The sequence below is a fragment of the Podarcis erhardii genome (assembly GCF_964252035.2).
Source record: "Podarcis erhardii genome assembly, chromosome: 6".
NCBI classification, from domain to species: Eukaryota; Metazoa; Chordata; class Lepidosauria; order Squamata; family Lacertidae; genus Podarcis; species Podarcis erhardii.
Window position 1 is genome coordinate 24280950 of NC_138510.1, and position 18259 is coordinate 24299208.

Here is an 18259-nt window from a genome sequence, read left to right on the forward strand (position 1 = left end):
GGGCAATTTATAAATATTTACAAATAGGTTTATTATATTTTACAAATATTCTTATGCTGGTTTTAACCAAGGTTGTGTGTGAGAAAGCTTTGATTTTTATATCTTTTGTAAGCTTGTTGTGCATGCTAACCGGCTAGCATCTTGACCCATGCAGTAAGATTTGTAAGAAGCTTACCATGTGGCATTTGGCCATCAGAATCCACTCCATTTTTTTGTTCCTTTAATGCTTCACAAAAATTTTGTAAGAATAATCCTTGGTACTTCCAGGCCACTATACAATATATTGATTAACTAGCTTCCCTACAGTTGAATTTGACTGGACTTAACCATCCAGGTGTCCTTTAGCTAACTAGTTTCTGTCCTCATTCTGCCTCCCTCTTCCCCACCTCACAGTTAGTAAGCTGTTTCTGAAATGGATATTTATTGGAATACTTTTGTAGCATCATAACACCAGCACCTAAGCAGCAATTGAAATAATGGTAAAGGTAAAGGACCCCTGGATGGTTGAGTCCAGTCAAACTTGACTATAGGGTGCAACGCTCATCTTGCTTCAGGCCGAGGGAGCTGGCATTTGTTTGCAGAAGAGTAGTTATTATTCTATACAAAATGTTTCTGGTAATCCACCCGCGCTAAGGGTGCTGCTGTGTGTTAACACTGACACTGCCTCCTGCAACAAACACATGGCATAATATATGAATGTTCGGGTCTTTAAGCATCCATGTTCACACTTCATGGAATACTGAATGGGCCAGTGTTCCTTCAAACTTGAATAAAGTTGTACAATGTGCACATTTCACATGTTTGCTGTTGGAAACACTGGTATAATTTCAGTGTCTCAGAGCAATCATTATGTGTACCGCTATCCGGAAGACAGATATAGACAGCAGTAATTTGGGGAAATTAATTGGACTATTTGGATACATCTGATGCCTGGATTCCAGGCCTGGTTTGTAGGCCAATTTAGCCCACACGGGTTTCTTGTTGGTCCATGTGGCCTTTAGGACAGTGTATATATAGTACAGTACACAATCTGTGTGCCCTGATTTCTTAGGATTAGTGCAGGGGTCTCTCCTGGGGAAAGACATCTTTCTTGATCCCTTTCCAACCCCCTACTGCTTTTCACAATGTGTGTTCCAGTTACACAGTATAGCACATAGCTGGCAGCATGGGGAACTGTTGCCTGGATGTCTGTTCTTATTAGGGATGGGCAAATGTGTTGGTTTTGGTTTCTCTCCATTTGTCATTTTTCGAAACTTAAGTTCAGTTCTCTATTTTATTTTTTTATTTATTTATTTATTTATTTATTTATTTATTTATTTATTTATAAGAGGTGCTCATGATCATTTGTCTGCAAAATTTACCTAACGTGCACATTTTAAATGTAATTTTACCCAATATGCACGTTTTTGCAAGCACTTTTCATTAAAATGCATTTTTGTAAGTTGTTTTCACTAATAATGTGCATTTTATGCATGATTTACCCTAGCAGATGCATTTTTGAACATATTACTCCGGTGGTGAGCTGAGTTGCAAAATTCGAAGGACTGTTTTGTTTTGTTTTGCATATTGCCTTTGAACGTGAACTTCTTTGAATTTTTCCCTACCTTTTAGTGACACAACTGAGAACCTCTCATTTCCTACAAGGACATCTGGTGTCCCTTGTCAATTAAGAGGTTTAACTTTTAAAATTTGTGCAGATGTAGGTTTTATTACGGCAACTGCAGTTTGTGCTCAGTCACTAGAAGTACTTGAAACCTCTGCCACAGTCCTTTAGCCCATCAATTTTTCCAACAAGAGGCAAAGCATGAGTGTCATGTGTTGCTGTTTGAACATAAGCGACATGATGCTGAGAATAAGTAAGTCTGGGTGTGGTTGGTGCTTGGGTGGGAGGCTTCCTATAAAGTTGACTTATACTGAGTCTACAACAATAATAAACTAGGCAGACCAGTTTGCCTCGGGAATGAGAATCCTATGCAAACTTCCCCATGCTCTTGGACTCCAGCTCCCATCAGCCCCAGACATCATGGCCAGTAGTTAGGGATGATGGGGACTGTAGTCTAGGAACATCTGGAGAGCCATATATTCCCAGGATTGACTAGTGCAGTATGGGAAAATCATTGAGCTAGCTGACATGAGCTGGGGCAGGGCAGGGTTATAAAGAGGTTGGAGCTGCAAAGATGCTCCAGCAGAGCCAAGCCAATGCTCCTGCTGGTGAATTTGCACAGCCCTGACCTGACTGCCACCCTGCCGCAGCCCAGCCCAGCCCTGTCCAGATAAGCTGCAGGGACAGTGGTGCCGAGAGGGAAGCCCCTCCCCACAACTGACTGTCACTGCCGGTTCCTCATTCTTGGCAGCAAATAGCCAGGTTTTCAAACAAGAATCTTTCCCAGTCTCCTTTTTCAACCTTTAGAATGGACAAAAATCTCAATATTCTGGCAGGTGTATTAATTTTGGAAGTTTGAAGTAAAGCTGATTGTTTTCTTCTTTTCATTTTATTATATCGTGGATTTTTCTTTAAAGAAATGAATTATCTTAAAGGTTTCTTTCCCTGTATTGTGTGCATTCTTTTGTGTGTGAGAGTTTTACATTTGGGTATACATCTGTCTTTGACTTTAGCCTCAGTCTTTTAAAGGAAACTGTTTTAAGCAATTTACCAGTTCTGAACAGATAGAATTGACTTGCCGCTTTGAAGAGAGGAAGCCTATAGTGGAAAGCCAAGCAGAAGACCTATATATAGCCACTGGTTGTAACGGTGTTGGTTTGGTGGTTGTGATTGCTTCTCTAAACAATTTCCTGGCTAGTTGATTGTGGCATTTGGAACCTTTAGCACACAGATGACACGGTTCTGCTGCTGATCAGTATCTGAGTGATTAATGCTTATTCATTTAAATTTTTTCTGGATGCTCCCAAATGAATTATCTGTGAAACGTAATTGGCCATCATGGTAAAATGGAACTCCAGTAGCCTTCATTCACACATAATACTAAATCATAGTTTAGCACTACATGGATGAGATTCCATGAGGCTTGAGTGAAGTGTCAGGTTCACACATTCCCCCCACATAGGATAGGTAGCTGCCATGTACCAAGTCAGAACCGTTGGCCCATCTAGCTTAGAATTGTCTACACTGACTGGCAGCAGATCTTTATGGTTTCCAGTGGGACATTCCCAGCCCTACCTGGAGAAGACTCAGTATAAGTTTAGTTTTGCTTTCAAAGGATCTTGGCTTAGTGTTAGGGATTGCAGTTTACAACATGGATTATGAATATGGCCTGTTTAACCATTGATTGTTGTACTCAGGATTGCTTGCTGCTGTGGGTCTAAAGGTATTTACTAACAATATCATTTATAATGGATAAAGGTAAAGGTAAAGGGACCCCTGACCATTAGGTCCAGTTGTGACCGACTCTGGGGTTGCGGCACTCATCTCACTTTATTGGCCGAGGGAGCCGGCGTACAGTTTCCGGGTCATGTGGCCAGCATGACTAAGCCGCTTCTGGCAAACCAGAGCACGGAAATGCCGTTTACCTTCCCGCCAGGGTGGTACCTATTTATCTACTTGCACTTTGACGTGCTTTCGAACTGCTAGGTTGGCAGAGGCAGGGACCGAGCTCAACCCCTCGCGGGGATTCGAACTGCCAACCTTCTGATCGGCAAGTCCTAGGCTCTGTGGTTTAACCCACAGTGCCACCCATGTCCCTTATAATGGATAGTTACAGGGAAAAAAACTATTGGCCATGCCATGATAAAAAAGTGGATTCCTGGAGGCTGCAGTGGGGGAAAGAAGAGGAGGACAGAACTTCAGAACGGATGAAACAAACTCTGATTCTTAGGCTAGGATGCTTCTCTCTCTCTCCCTCCCTCTCTCTCTCTCTCTCTCTCTCTCTCTCACACACACACACACACACAAATATGCAGGGATTAGTGTTTTTTATTGAAGCATCCTTTCTTCTCCCACTTCCAGTATCCTGAAGTGATGCAATCCCAACCAGGAGGGCTAGACTGCATGCTTCTATGAAAAAAGAGATTTGTCTGCCTCAAAGTATCCTATGAATGAATATTCTAAGGGGCTGCAGAGATGTGCCTGATTTTTCAGACATATTGTATCCTGAGGGTCTTGGTGGTTCATTTCAGTTTCATTGAAACTGGCAGAACTTAGCGCATGCTTTTAAAAAGTTGCCTAGAAATTTATTAATGCAATAACGGTCTCTTTATTACTTCCAGGGCTAAATCGGGATTGCAGCTGTCAGGACAAAATATATTATGATGCCTAAAAGGAAAGAGAAGTAAATACAAAGTGATGCATTAAGAAAACATTGGCGATTTTTCAGGTATGCATTGGTCTTGGTATTTTTTTACTTGGCTCTCATACGTAGGGTCATTGCAGCTTTTAATGTAAAGGTCATGTATGCCAGTGATGCAGCTGTAAAGACTTTGGAGCATGAGCTCATTATGACACCAGCCCCATAGCCATGACCCTAAGGAGAGTTGAAAAATGTAGGCCACGGTGTATGCACACCCACATCCCAGCAGCACTATAGCACAATGCCCAGTCTTAGCTCACAGTCATAGACTTAGCATGAATATGTAAGCATCAAGGGTTCCCGGAGAGGCAATCACAGCCACTGTACTCCTTCCCCGGACCTTCTGCTGCTGCAGCACTGTAATCTCAGCCATGATTTGGCTTTTTATGTTGCCCAAACCTGGGCTCATGATTTGTCTCTTTCAGGCGAACAATGAGCTGTAAATCCAAAAATCAAACATGATTTGCTTAAGTGTTGTATCAGTTCATAGAAGAGAGCATAGGTGCCAACTCCCTGGGTGCCTGAGCATCAACAAAATTCCCAATGAAGGGGCTGGGCACCCACAAATTTTGGTGCCAGGGCCATGTTGCATGGCACCCAAGGCCCTCGGCACCCATGGTCGTGGGTCCTGGAAGAGAGAGATAGTGTTGTGTTTAGCACATTGGACTTCATCTAGGAGTGTGAGAGAAATTAGTTTCAGTTTGCATTTAAATGCAGTTCACAGTTTCTGAAACAATATGCAAACTGAAATACAGCCGTCCTTCAAAATTCACATTTTTCTGAATTTTGCAGTAGCTTTAAAAAAAGTGTACTAAAATGCACAAACCAGGGTAAAAATTGTCAGGAGCTTGTCCTACTCTCAAGTAGAACCTTGGCAGAGACACATGCCCGACTGGCATGTTCCCTCCCTCCTGGTCGATCGTTCAGGAGCTTCAAAAGCTTTCCTATGCCTGAACATCACAGTGACCGATGCCAACAGACACCGGCACACGTAGGGATCCGCAGAGTCTTTGCAGCTTGCGTAACAGACCTCAGCAATGCAGCATTTTGGCTAATCTGCTTTATTTACATATAAACACACACGGAGCACTGCAACATGGCTCCCTCTCTCTCTAGCCTCAGACAGCAAAGAGAATGAACAAAGGAAAATCATCCCACTTCACGGAACACAGTAACACAAACATCCTGTCTCCGTCACTTCCCACTCTGTGGAGTCAAAACATACACTGTCATGTGAAAGACAACAATCCCATGACTGAAATCACAGAGCTGGAATTCTAACAAAAATGTGCATAAAAATTAGTGGAAATAACATACAAAAAGACAGTGGAATCTCTATTTGCGACCATAATCCGTACCGGAGGTCCGTCCAGAGGTCAAAACGGGTTGCTGGGAGAGGCACTGTTGTGCGCAAGTGCAGGCAGCGATTGGCCACTTCTGTGCAAATGTGAATGGCAATTGTCCGCTTCTGCGCATGCGCGAATGGCGATCGCCGCTCCTGCGCATGTGTGAATGGTGGCAAACCTGCCAGTTACTTCCGGGTTTGCCACAGTTGCAACTTGGAATGACCACAAGAAGAGGCGGTGGTAAGTAGAGGTTCAACTGTACATTATATTGGGTAAAATTGGCTTTCAAAAATATGTATATTGAATAGAAAGATGTGTACATTAGGGAAATTTACTCAGAATGCTAAAGAGTTTTTCTGAGGATTTTTTAGAATTGCAAACTGATGTGGATTTGTGGCAAAGCAAATTTGAACTAGGGACAATGAGAAAGGGAGTGAACCAGAGCTATATATATATCAAGCGACCTACCTGCTCAACTGCTGGAGAACTGGAAAAAACATAAACACTAAAGTCCTGTCATGCACAAGCTGCCATTTCAGATGCCAGTGAGGCTCATTTGAACTGTTTAAAACAGACTGTTGTATAACTGTGTTAGTTTCTAACATAAATTTAATGTAAAGAACAGACCATTAAATGCCTTTTAAAACAGCACAGCAAAGGTTATTGCCAGTAAAGGAGTGAACACAGCATGTTCTATATTCCAACCTTCCCACCCTCAGCCAGACTCACAATGCTGGCAATTATAGTTCCTGCAGATGATAGCATCATTCCTTCTATGGAAAAAGTACAGGAGATGTCCTCCCCTTTGCTGCACCAGTGAAATATACTGTACTACACAAGTGAAATACGGTACACACAAATATTGCAGTACAGTGGTACCTCAGGTTACATACGCTTCAGGTTACATACGCTTCAGGTTACACACTCCACTAACCCAGAAATAGTGCTTCAGGTTAAGAACTTTGCTTCAGGATAAGAACAGAAATCGGGCTCCAGCAGTGTGGCAGCAGCAGGAAGCCCCATTAGCTAAAGTGGTGCTTCAGGTTAAGAACAGTTTCAGGTTAAGAACGGACCTCCAGAACGAATTAAGTACTTAACCTGAGGTACCACTATATATCAGCGTTCTTGTTATATGTGTCCCCCCTTTTTTATAGTCGCTATATTCCAATATTTGAAAATTATTATGTAATGAGAGAATCTCCACCTATTTCAACCAAACTTATCAACTAACTGAAAATTAAGCTGCTGCCTTTGCTGTTGATGTGCCCCTGTTGTGTCTCCTAGCCTTTAACTCTCCCTCAGACAAGCCATGGGACTGGTGGGAGGGGGGAGTTGCATGGAAAGGAGAGAAAGTATCTGAAACTGGTAAATGTGATTCTGCCTATTTCCCCTTCTTTCCTCTCCTGTACAAAGGTAATTTCTCCTTTTAAGATGCACTGGAGAAACCCCAGTTATTAAATTATCCTCCTAGGACAGTATGAACAGGCTCTGTCTCTCCCCCACCTCCCATTTTTGGTAGTATTTGAAGGTGTTTTTTTAAAAAAATAATCAGATTTTTTTGCACTTAGTAAAAGGTAAAGGTAAAGGACCCCTGACAGTTAAGTCCAGTTGCGAACGAATCTGGGGTTGCGGCGCTCATCTCGCTTTACTGGCCGAGGGAGCCGACGTTTGTCCACAGACAGTTTTTCCAGGTCATGTGGCCAGCATGACTAAGCCGCTTCTGGCGAAATCAGAGCAGCACATGGAAACACCATTTATCTTCCCGCCGGAGCGGTACCTGTTTATCTACTTGCACTTTGACATGCTTTCGAACTGCTAGGTTGACAGGAGCTGGGACCGAGCAATGGGAGCTCACCCCATTGCAGGGATTCGAACCGCCAACCTTCCAATCGGCAAGCTCTAGGCTCAGTGGTTTAGACCACAGCGCCACCCGTGTCCCGTTTTTATGCACTTACTTGAGAATAAATAACATTGAGTCCAGTGGGATTCACTTCTGAGTAAACAAGCTTAGAATTGCAGTGCATGCCTGCTGCTTTTGGGTGAGTGTATGTGATTTTTCATGCCCACTAAATGCTTCAAATGTGTTTATATTGTACTGTATATTGTACTGTATATTGTACTGTACTACACAAGTGAAATACCCCCCCCCTTTATCTTGGGTTTATTTTAATGGCTTTTTACTTGGGATTCTGGTTATAGTATTTCCAAGGGGAAAGCTCCGGTTTATCATTTAATCTACCACCTGTGTGAATCATCGGCTGAAAGACTGCTCAAGGTCATAGTGGTGGTGCAAAAATCAACTTAGTAGCTGCAGCTGCATTGTCTTCCAGCACGTATACCCTCTAGTGCTGGGGAAAATAGGCCCTGGGGCTTGATTGGCTAATGGGAAATCTAGCAATCTACCCTCCTGTGTCTAGGCCTTTTGGTATATAAAAAACCTGGCCATTGACTTGGTTCTGGGGCCGCATTCAGATGAAGGATCATGTTGCTATGTAACCATGTTTGTCTGGATGCAGTTTGCTGGTGCTCCTGTGACTCTAACGGTTGGTATTAGGATGAGGCAAGTAGTTTTGGTCTGTACCCAAAATGTCGGAAGGGTCTTTCATTGCTTAAACCACAACTTTAGTATAAAAGGGTTGTCTTTGCTGTCTCTTAATAAAGCATTTGTCTTTATTGGTGTGGTTTCTCTGGCACCTGCCTGCTTTGCTTGGTGATCGCTACTGAGTACCTTGGGGGCTTGGAAGGCAAGGGGTGGGTCATTGTCTCTTGCCTGGCTGAATCCCAAAGGGTGTCCAAAAACAGATCTGAGTGTTCCCTGACTCAGATATGGGGGGGCTTTTCAGGGCTGGTGTTGGTTTTCCCTGGGCATTATTTGGTTAGCTAACTCCCTCCCTAAGCAGCCTCCAAATCTTACAGATGCATTTTGGGATTCTGTATGGCTTGATATTGTACGGTATCTCTGCTAGACTCCCATCTGACACTTCCTGTCTTGTTGTGTATTTCTCTTCTGGGAAAAGAAATCCTTGCTTCAGGTGCAAACAGTCTTGGGTGACCTCCAGCTACACACCTGCACTTTCATTTGTTTTATATCAGTTGTTTGCATGCAGCATTAAGCCCTTCCAAGGATATGTCTGCTGTGGGAAGCAAAATTTCCTGGCAAAAGCTGCCAATCCCCAATTAGCCATGAAATGCACTGGGTGACTTTGGGCCAGTCACTGCCCCTCAGTCTAACCTTCCTCACAGGGTTGTTGTGAGGATAAAATGGAGAGGAGGAGAACTATATACGTACATCACCTTGAGCTCCATGGAGGAAAGGTGGTATATAAATGCAATAAGTCAATAACAACTTTTTTTTCCAGTAGACAAGTTGCTTGTTAGGAGAGGGAGCTTCTTCAGAGAGCATGCCTTCCATGCTTCATAAGAAATTAGGTACAGTGGTGCCTCGCAAGACGAAATTAATCCGTATAGCAGTTTTTTCGTCTTGCGAAGCAAGCCCATTGACAGTTTAGCGGATTAGCGCTATTAGCAGTTTAGCGGCTTTTAGCGGATCAGCTGTTAAGCGGCTTATCAGCGGATCAGCTGATAAGCGGCTTAGCGGCTTAGGAAAAGGGGGGGAGGGGAAAAACTCGCAAGACATTTCGTCTTGTGAAGCAAGCCCACAGGGAAATTCGTTTTGCGAAGCGCCTCCAAAATGGAAAACCCTTTCGTCTAGTGGGTTTTCCGTCTTGCGAGGCGTTCGTCTTGCGGGGCACCACTGTATTCTCACTTTACACTGAGTGAGCAAGGTAAGTCAGATAAATGAGATCACCTAGCAAAAGAAGGTTGTATTCAGTGCAGTGCTATGCGAACTTTACGTCAGTGGAAGGATTTCTGCTTGCACAGTGGACCTCTTCCACTGGTACAACCTCTAAAGCTGTTCTAGGGGTTTTCCCAACCCTCTGGAGCAGATTGGTAAAAGGTATAGTGGGAGGAGAGCGGGGAAGTCCCATTGCACAAGCAGAAATTATTGTTATCATGGGATATGGTAGTTGCATACTACCCAAAGACACTTACAACGATACCCTTTTCACACTTTAGATTAGATCAGATTTATTTCTGGTTCCAGAACCAGCCTTTACAACCTCCTTCAAGTGTGTTTATTCCGCCAACCAAAAAATACTACTACTTCTTTTTTGCATATACATGTAAATCTGTGCAATGCTTGTCCATCTATGCTGACTGTATAGCACACGTCCCTTCTATTCCCCTGATATTGGAAGCATGTGTCTACATGGTTTTCCTCTGAATGCAGTTGCTGTATGTTTACTATACTTTATAAAACCTGACTTAGTGTCACATTGATGCAATATCCGCTTCTCCCCCCCCCCCACCTTTGCTTTTCTCTTCCAGCTTAAAGGGGATGGGAGAACAACTGGTATCTTAGAAAAAACAGAGTTAATTTCATGTGCTGTTTTTATGTTTTTAAAAAACCAAGAAGCTGATAACTGAAGCACCCAAGCTATTCCTTTCCGGTGTTCAGCATGTTCTGAATAATGGAGCATGACTCTGAGCATCATCCCATATTCTCAGGACTTGAGTAAATGAACTTACTGTTGTACATGTTGAAAGTTGACTTTGTTTCTCGTAAGGTGATACTCAGTTTTATCTCTGCTTGTGATTTACGGAGAGTAGCTCATTGCCAGAGTTCATTAAGTCCCAAGCGGTAGATGAGAGCAATGGCAAAGAATATTTGGCCCCACTGAACAGAACCAATCCATTCAAAACTCTCTGGTTCCTTAAAATCTCCCCAGCTTGAGGGATCGACACATCTCAGCCCCAGAAAGAAGCATGTATAGCTGAAACTGGGAGTAAATTATCTTTTCTATGCCATTCTGATCTTCCGCAAACCAGCAAATGCTTTAAGGCTCACAGGTGATACTTTTCTTGTTCTGCCTCAATAGCTATTCTGGGGGGGGGGGGAATGGGGTACAGTTGCTCCCCCTCTCAATTCACTTTGCTGTCTGCAACACATGCTGTAGCATATACCCGTTGTTTGGCTTGACCCCTTCTGAACTTTTGTATCTTGGCACTGGAAATGCACTTGGTCTTTGGCAGAATGCTGTCAAAAGTAGAGGGGGGACTCTTTTGTTAACACAGTGCCAAATCCTGCTTCAACATGGAACAGTTTGTTCTGCTAAAAGAATGAGCCAGTTCAGTGAGCAGAACAACTCAGAGCTGCAAACCAGCATATTCAGAAAACTGAAAAAGTGTTCGGCTATAACGAAGTTGCTTTGAAACCAAGCTCTTAAGAAAAAGAGGGGAAAATAATTGATATTTTCTAAGGGGACAGTTCTCCCCCACCCCCATAGTCATTTCAGCTAACCGTAGCATGAAATACATCAGAAATAAGTTGTGCATGCATTCAGAATAAGAGCGGGCTCTTTTGTTACTCCCCATCTCAACATTTTGCAGAAAGCATTCAAACTTTTCTAACTTGGGTATACCAGACCTTCTGTTTCAAACCTCTGTGGTCTGATATATACAAAGCGCGTGCAGTTAATGAATGCCCACTAATAATTGGTATGTGTAATTTGCATTTAAAATGTGACTAATTTCCATGAATGTGGCGGATGCTAGGATCTGGCAATGAATGCGCCCGTTGCCTCATGTGAAATTTCTGGCATGGAGACTGCAAATTAAAAGATCTTAAGCTGGCTATGAAGTTCTAGCCCAGAATTCTTTCTTCTGAACTCACTAAGCTTCTTGTGCACCTCCACAGAAGGAATTAGTTTTAATGCTGCTATCAAGATTGTCCTCTCATTTGATCAGTGTTATAAAAGCCTGCCGCTACCTGAGTCACCTGGATTTTTGTTATTGCTTATCTTCAATGTTCTGAAACTTGAAACTGATTGTGAGCAAAAAAAAAAGTATCAGCAGATTTTTTTTAAGGGAGGGTGGGTGGGAGGCAGCAATAAGAGATGCAGAGCACTTGTTCAGAGAGTTTGTTAACCTAAGCTTTGTAACCCTGTTCCTGGTTGTAGTTTGGAAGGGCGAATTACTGAATCAAATGCCAATAGCAAAAGGTATAGAAAAAGGTATAGTGGTGAAGTTTTGAGATAAATGTTGGGTGGGGGGGAAGAATGTTGGGTCTACCCACAATTCCCGAGAGCCTCTGCATTAAAACAGTACTTAATTAAAACAGTACTTGTTCTAAGCCTGAAGTTGTGTCAGAGTTACCTTTTAGAAACCGCAGGAGGAAAGAGTGCTCTAGCACTCAGGTCCTGCTTGCATAGGCACCTGATTGGCCGGTGAGAACAGGATGCTGGACCACTGCACCAGTTGCATCCTCCCAACCAACCTCAAGGATAGTCCTACAGAGAGATGCAAATACAGATCTATGCAAATGGAAGAAAACTGAAATATAGCAGGAAATTTGCTACTTTCATATTGTGCTCTACAAATAATTGATTTAACAAGAGCAAATAGAGGCAAGCAGCTCCTAAATTTTTATGCTGCATGGCCCAGTTGGACAAAACGCATCTCTCAACAGTTTGATCCAGATTAAAAAAATAAACAAATCTCCGTTCTGCCCTGGTTTGGGAAATGAATGTGATCATTCACTCAACTGGTCTTTCTGTGCGTTTTGAAAGCCAGGCAACCTCTACAAAGCACAATTGAAGGATGGGCACAATAGAGCCATTCTTGATACTGATGCAAACTGCGTGGGGCTGTTTTACAGATTAAAATGGCAGCAGTTCCAGTGTTTACATTTTGATAGTACTATGCAAACATTTTCTTTCTTTCTTTCTTTCTTTCTTTCTTTCTTTCTTTCTTTCTTTCTTTCTTTCTTCTTAGTGGGTGATTTGTTTGTTTGGGGTGAGCCCCCTGATTTTAACATTACTAACATAGCAGCCAAATGCTAAGGGTTCTCACCATATTTTTCAGTAATCCTTAAAAAAGCAAAGATATGCTGATATTACTGCCCCCATTTCACAGAGAGAAGGCTGAGGGAGGCTAAGGGTACCATGAGTTCTTAGTAGAGCTGAGAGGAATTGCCTGCACACAGCAATTAAATGCATCTTTTGTTTTGTTTTTTAATCTGATCTGCTTCTGAGCCACTTTGTCCATTTCAACCTGTAATTCAGGTTCCGAGATGTTCTTTATGAACTGAAGGTTCATAACTTTATGAACTGTGTTCCGCACGGGGAATCTAAAAATTGCAGTTCAGTTAGGCTTGCCACTTGATTGCTTATTCCCCCTGCTTCTCTCCTGATGTAGTTTCTCGGTTCTTCAGACTGGAAGCCCTTAGCTCTCTGAAAGCAGATAAAATGTTTGAACAAGGAAGGAGCTACCTCCATATTGTCCAAGCTTGTATTGTGATGTCAGGCCTTAGTTTACTCGTCAACATTATTTTTCAATTTAGTTTTTGGCCTGAAACAACATTAAGATTTCAGCCCTTCATCACTTGATCACCCTGGCAACATGTTCAGTTGGTAGATCAAGGGATAATTAAGCTGAATGGTGGAACTACTGCGCAACACTTTGGCAAGAGCTGGTTACCAATGCAAGGGAAATGCTCTTGCCTTACTTACTAGAAGCATCCTCAGATGTCTGGATGTAAGTGTGCAAAGCTGCATCTCTTGCCTACGATTGGTCTCCCCTTCAGAGTACTTAACATTTGAGGACCAGAGCAAATCTTCAGGCATTGCAGAAATATTGCAATGAATAAGGACGCAGAAGCGGTCTCTTATTTAAAAGATTCAAGTCTTTGAAAGTGGCGCAGTCTGTGTAGAATTTCTGCAGTCTCCGTATTCTTAAAAACAAGAAAATGGATGAAGAAGCTTTGTGAAATGCAGTTGGATAAAAATCTGTTACCAATCTTCCCTCTGCAAAGCACAGTTTCAGAGGATTATTGGACGTGTTCTAGTATACTCAGTTTATATGGGTTGGCTCCAGGTAAACTGGAAGCTTCTCCTGAAGTGCACCCCAAATCTTTTTTGTAATACAAAGATTCATGAGCAGATAAATCAATGTGGAAATGGTTCTCTGCTGTTCATGGTTCTCTGTATTAGCAGACAGTGATCCAACCAGCTCGGAGACATGTTTATCAATGCTGTGATCTAAAGATGCCTGTGTGCCAAGTTTGCATGTGCACCAGGCCTTTCCACTTTCAAACCTGGGTGCAGGTGATAGGAAATGTCTGAGAACATTCCATGTCTTAGGGCTGCAGTTTGAAGCCTCAACCCGACCTCTTAAATTATGCCATTTCCCCACTTAATCTAGTTGTGCTGCTGTGTTTATCTTTGTTCTAGTCTGTGAATTTTGTTGGGGATTTTTGTGTAGGTTTTTTTAAATGTTATCATAAGTTGCCTTGGGGGTTTTTTTAATGACATGAAAACAAATACCTACAGCATTCATGTCAAAGTTATGGCTCATTTAGTGTCCCTTTAATTGGATGTTGTTTGAAAGCAGCACTTCATCATAGTTTGTTTTTAAAAATTAAGGTTACAAGGAATTTCTCAGCCCACATGCCTGCCTATATTTGTGTCTGTGGGTGTGTGCTACAGCTAATGTAATTATAACTTTAACCGGCTTAATACTGATAATTTATTTGATTTTATTTATTTAGATTTATTTATTTGATTTTATTTATTAGATTTATATTTATTAGATTTATATATTAGATTAGATTTATTAGATTTATATACCTTCATCATAAGATCTCAGGGTGGTTCACAAGATAAGGATACAAGGTAAAAGCACAAGTAAATAGTTAAAAGAAAAACAACAAAATAATAAACCCCCTCCCACAAATGCATTTAAAAGGCTGCAGAATGTGGCTTCTTTACCACCTCATGGGAGGGCACAATGCTGACCCACTCATACACAGTCTATATTTGGACGGGCCTTCCATATGGTCCCAGCAGAAATAAACTTTTCACAAGATATGGGTCCAGCTGCTTATGGGTGCTGCAGGGAATCTGCCTTTGCCATCTGTGCCAGTTGCTACTAGCATGGCAATGAGTGTGCTGAGCAAGCTGTCACCAAAAGCTACCTGTGGATGCTGTTGGCACTGTAGACCCTTAGCCTCTAGGGTTATTTAGTACACACACATCCGTATTCAGAGGTCAGAGGACTTGATCACTCATGTCTTAACTTCTCTTTTCTTAATATTCTCCCACCTTAGTTGTGTAGGTAAACTGGTACTGAAAGCTCATTAGAAGGAAAACCTTATTGAGTATTCAGTGATCTTAAGAATCTACGCTCAAACATGGCACATGTTCAGTTTTGGTTGCTAAGCAAGCCTTGGGTGAAGATCACACTTTTAATCTTCTAAATGTAGACTTTGGCATTGACCAGACTGAATGTTTTGCATTAACAACCCTGCCTTTATTAATTATATGAAAACAAGCCATTTACATGCCAGCCGAAAGGGACTGGGGCACTCTTACCTAGCGGTACTTATTTAAAACTTAATTACATTAATGTATAGATAACTTACACTTACCCAGAGTTGTGCTTTCCTTAATAAGTGTTCAAGGGCATCAAAATAACTTGGGTAGCATCAGCTGTAAGCAGCCATGAGCTCTGTAGGGATGGTACATCTTAGAGGACCTCTAATATTGTTTTTTAAAAGATCTTATGGTACTTTACTTATACCCTCCCCCTTTCAACTTAGCTGTCTCAAAGTGTAACAGTTAGTAGGTGTGATGTTAAGCGGGTTTTAAAAAAATGAAATTTCAACCTTCCTAGAATATAAATAAAATCAATGGCTAACACCATCTGAACATAACTGCTGCTGTTAAATAAGATTATTTTAGTGAGATTAGAATTTGGGACTAAAAGGGGCTGAAACTACCTGACTCCAATGCCTATATAAAAGTACAAACAACAGCATTAAAAATAAACTTTCTTTAAAACAAGGTAAAAATTGGAGGGGGGGGACTAGGTAAGGTAGAGGTAAAGGACCCCTGGATGATTAAGTTTAGTGAACAATTAGTGAAATTGCCAAACTTAAAAATAAAATAAGAAACTTTTGAAATATCCCTGAGCAACTGTGATGCTTTTACTGTAGGAAAACAATGTGTAATATAAATCGGCACTGGTTAAAGCAGTTTTAAGTTGTTTACTTTGGAGAAGAGGTCATAGGAAATGGGTACAGCATTTTTACATGTGAAAGGTCCCAGATTCCTCCCTACTGTGGAGGGTAGGGCCCAAACCAATGGATTTAAGATACAAGAAATGAGATTCTGAATAAACATCAGAAAGAACTTGCTGAATGTAAGAGCTGTTCAACAGTGGAATAGACTCCCTTGGAAGGTACTGGACTCTCCTCCCTTGGATGTTTTCAAGCAGAGGTTGAATGGCCATCTGTCATGGATGCTTTGGTGAAGATTCCTGCATTGTGGGGGGTTGGACTAGATGACCCTTGGGGTCCCTTCCAACTCTACAGTTCTATGATTCAACCCTTGGGACCTCCAGTTAAAAGGATCATAGCTTGCAAGTGATGATGAGGAGCTGTCTCCCCGATACACTGAGGAGCTGTTGTCAGACAAGACAGTGCTGGAACATATGGGCCAGAGAGGTTAGGCTGGCCTCAACTAGAGCCAGGGCTTTCTCGGCCGCGGCTCCAATCTGGTGGAACGCTCTGTCACAAGAGACTAGGGTCCTGCGGGACCTGACATCTTTCTGCAGGGCCTGTAAGACAGAGCTGTTCCACCAGGCCTTTGGTCAGGGCGCAGCCTGACCCCCTCCTCTGGCAATCTGCACAGAATTTTGCTTAATGGTTGCCATCAATTTGATTTTAATTAATTTTTATAATGAAAGGTTTTAGAATGTTGGGTTATTTTGATTGTTGTTAGCCGCCCTGAGCCCAGGTTCGGCAGGGGAGGGCGGGGTATAAATAAAATTTTTTATTATTATTATTATATGGTGGTCTTGGCTCATTGTATGACAGCGTCACGCACTCGTGCTTAAATGAACAAATTCTGAAAATTTAGAAATTGGACCTAACCTGTTGTGATGTGGAATAAGAAGTGTTGCTCCTGAGCTTGGCTCTTTTGCAACTTGTAAATACACGAGCCCCGTTTGCTTAGTAATCTAAAACATCCTGTGGTCTGCTCAGTACGCAACTCAAGTTGCAGATGCAAGTGTGCACCAGCCTTCTGCATAGTGCTTATATAACTGTTCTAGGGGGAAAAGAAATGTACAAACAGTCCCTTCGATTACATTTTGTCTGGTGTGCTGTCACTGTGCTTAAACTCCAGCTAACTTTACATGAGCGGGCCGAGCAAATATTAACTTTTTCCTCTGGGAATAAGGTCAGGCTGCCACAGTATTCCAGATCTGCCCTTTTTAGTGGTTCAGCCAAATCAAAACAGCTTTCCCTGCGGTTGTTCTGTAAATGACACACTCATCACTGCTTTTCATTTTGGAGATCCAGCCTTCATGGGGCGCTAAAGAACTTAAGGAATATTTAGTCAATCGGTAACTCTGGTTTAGCAAACCAGAATGTTATTTAACTCCTCTTTCTTTCTTTCTTTGCACCGTGGGGCTCTCTTAAACCTTGCCACATGGTTGCCACTTTACAACCCATACAGGGAAGACCCCTGTGCACATCACAGGGTTATTTAAATTGGGGGGTTCAGTCCCTTGCAATTCCAGTGAAAAAGAACCAAGTGGTAAGGGACACTGTCTGGGATCTTGGAAAACATTCCAAGTAGATAGTAGTGGGTCAGTTTCTGCACAAGGTAGATCTGTGTTTTTGTATATTTATCCCAACCACCAGAGTAATGGACCCTTTCAAAGTTGGAGTGATGTCTGAATTCCCGCACAGCTTGTTTGTGTGAAAGTGCCATAAGGGTTTGCTCTTTGCAAAGGTGCCTCTACCCACCACAAGGAGCATGGCTGATTGTCTTGCAGGAGGCGATGTTTGGGAGAAATCTGGGGTGTATCCATTTTGCATCACCAAAAGTGATCCTCTTAAGGGTATAGAAACTGCATTATGTCCTCCTGTTCTGAATACAGTCGAACCTCCATTTATGTAACCCTCTGGTTACGTAAACTTCGGGATGCGCGTGGGGCAAACCCCTCTTTAGTTATTCCTATATCCAGTGCAGTTTAATTATGTTCATGTGCAAACCTGTATGAAAAAGCGGTTAGGGAAACTTGCATAGAGAAGCCCTTTTTCTAATTTTCAGCTTCCATATGTTGACTTTGCTCAGCTGTCAACATCTCCCCCCACCCTCCATGTACTTATCCCCTCTAGTGTAAATTAGTTGTGGATTTTCTCTTTCACCCTCATAGGCATAAGATTCTATAAGTTTGCTTCTGCTAATGTTTGTGCGAGAAACCTGTAGCTTATCACCTAATTTGTCCTGCTTCGTTGAGTAATGTGTCAGACATGTATCAACAAAACAAGACATGTGTCAGACATGTATCAACAAAACAAGAAGTGTTTTCCTCCTTTTAAAATAAAGGTGTCTTTGTGACCTGCATTTGCTACAAAAACCGGCACGTATAATCTCTGCAACACCAGTTTCTGGAATTGTTTTTGGTTCCAGCATTGATGGTTCCTGCTTGCACACTTGGCTGGCCAGTCTTATAGTGATTTTTCATACATCTAATGCA

General features: G+C 42.2%; 2 protein-coding genes and 1 long non-coding RNA gene across 5 annotated transcripts in view; 2 read left to right on the forward strand and 1 right to left on the reverse strand.

Annotated features, from left to right (window-relative positions):
* MANBAL (mannosidase beta like) overlaps nucleotides 1-18259 on the reverse strand; it is a 353967-nt gene that overhangs the window by 328620 nt on the left and 7088 nt on the right. The gene's annotated exons all lie outside the window — the stretch shown is intronic.
* ZHX3 (zinc fingers and homeoboxes 3) overlaps nucleotides 1-18259 on the forward strand; it is a 45627-nt gene that overhangs the window by 19587 nt on the left and 7781 nt on the right. For all 3 annotated transcript variants that reach the window (XM_081867599.1, XM_081867597.1, XM_081867598.1), the window contains exon 2: nucleotides 4225-4331. The gene's annotated coding sequence lies outside the window, so the exon portion shown is untranslated. The remainder of the gene's footprint in view (nucleotides 1-4224; nucleotides 4332-18259) is intronic.
* LOC309345233 overlaps nucleotides 1-18259 on the forward strand; it is a 350883-nt gene that overhangs the window by 8423 nt on the left and 324201 nt on the right. The window lies entirely within an intron of this gene.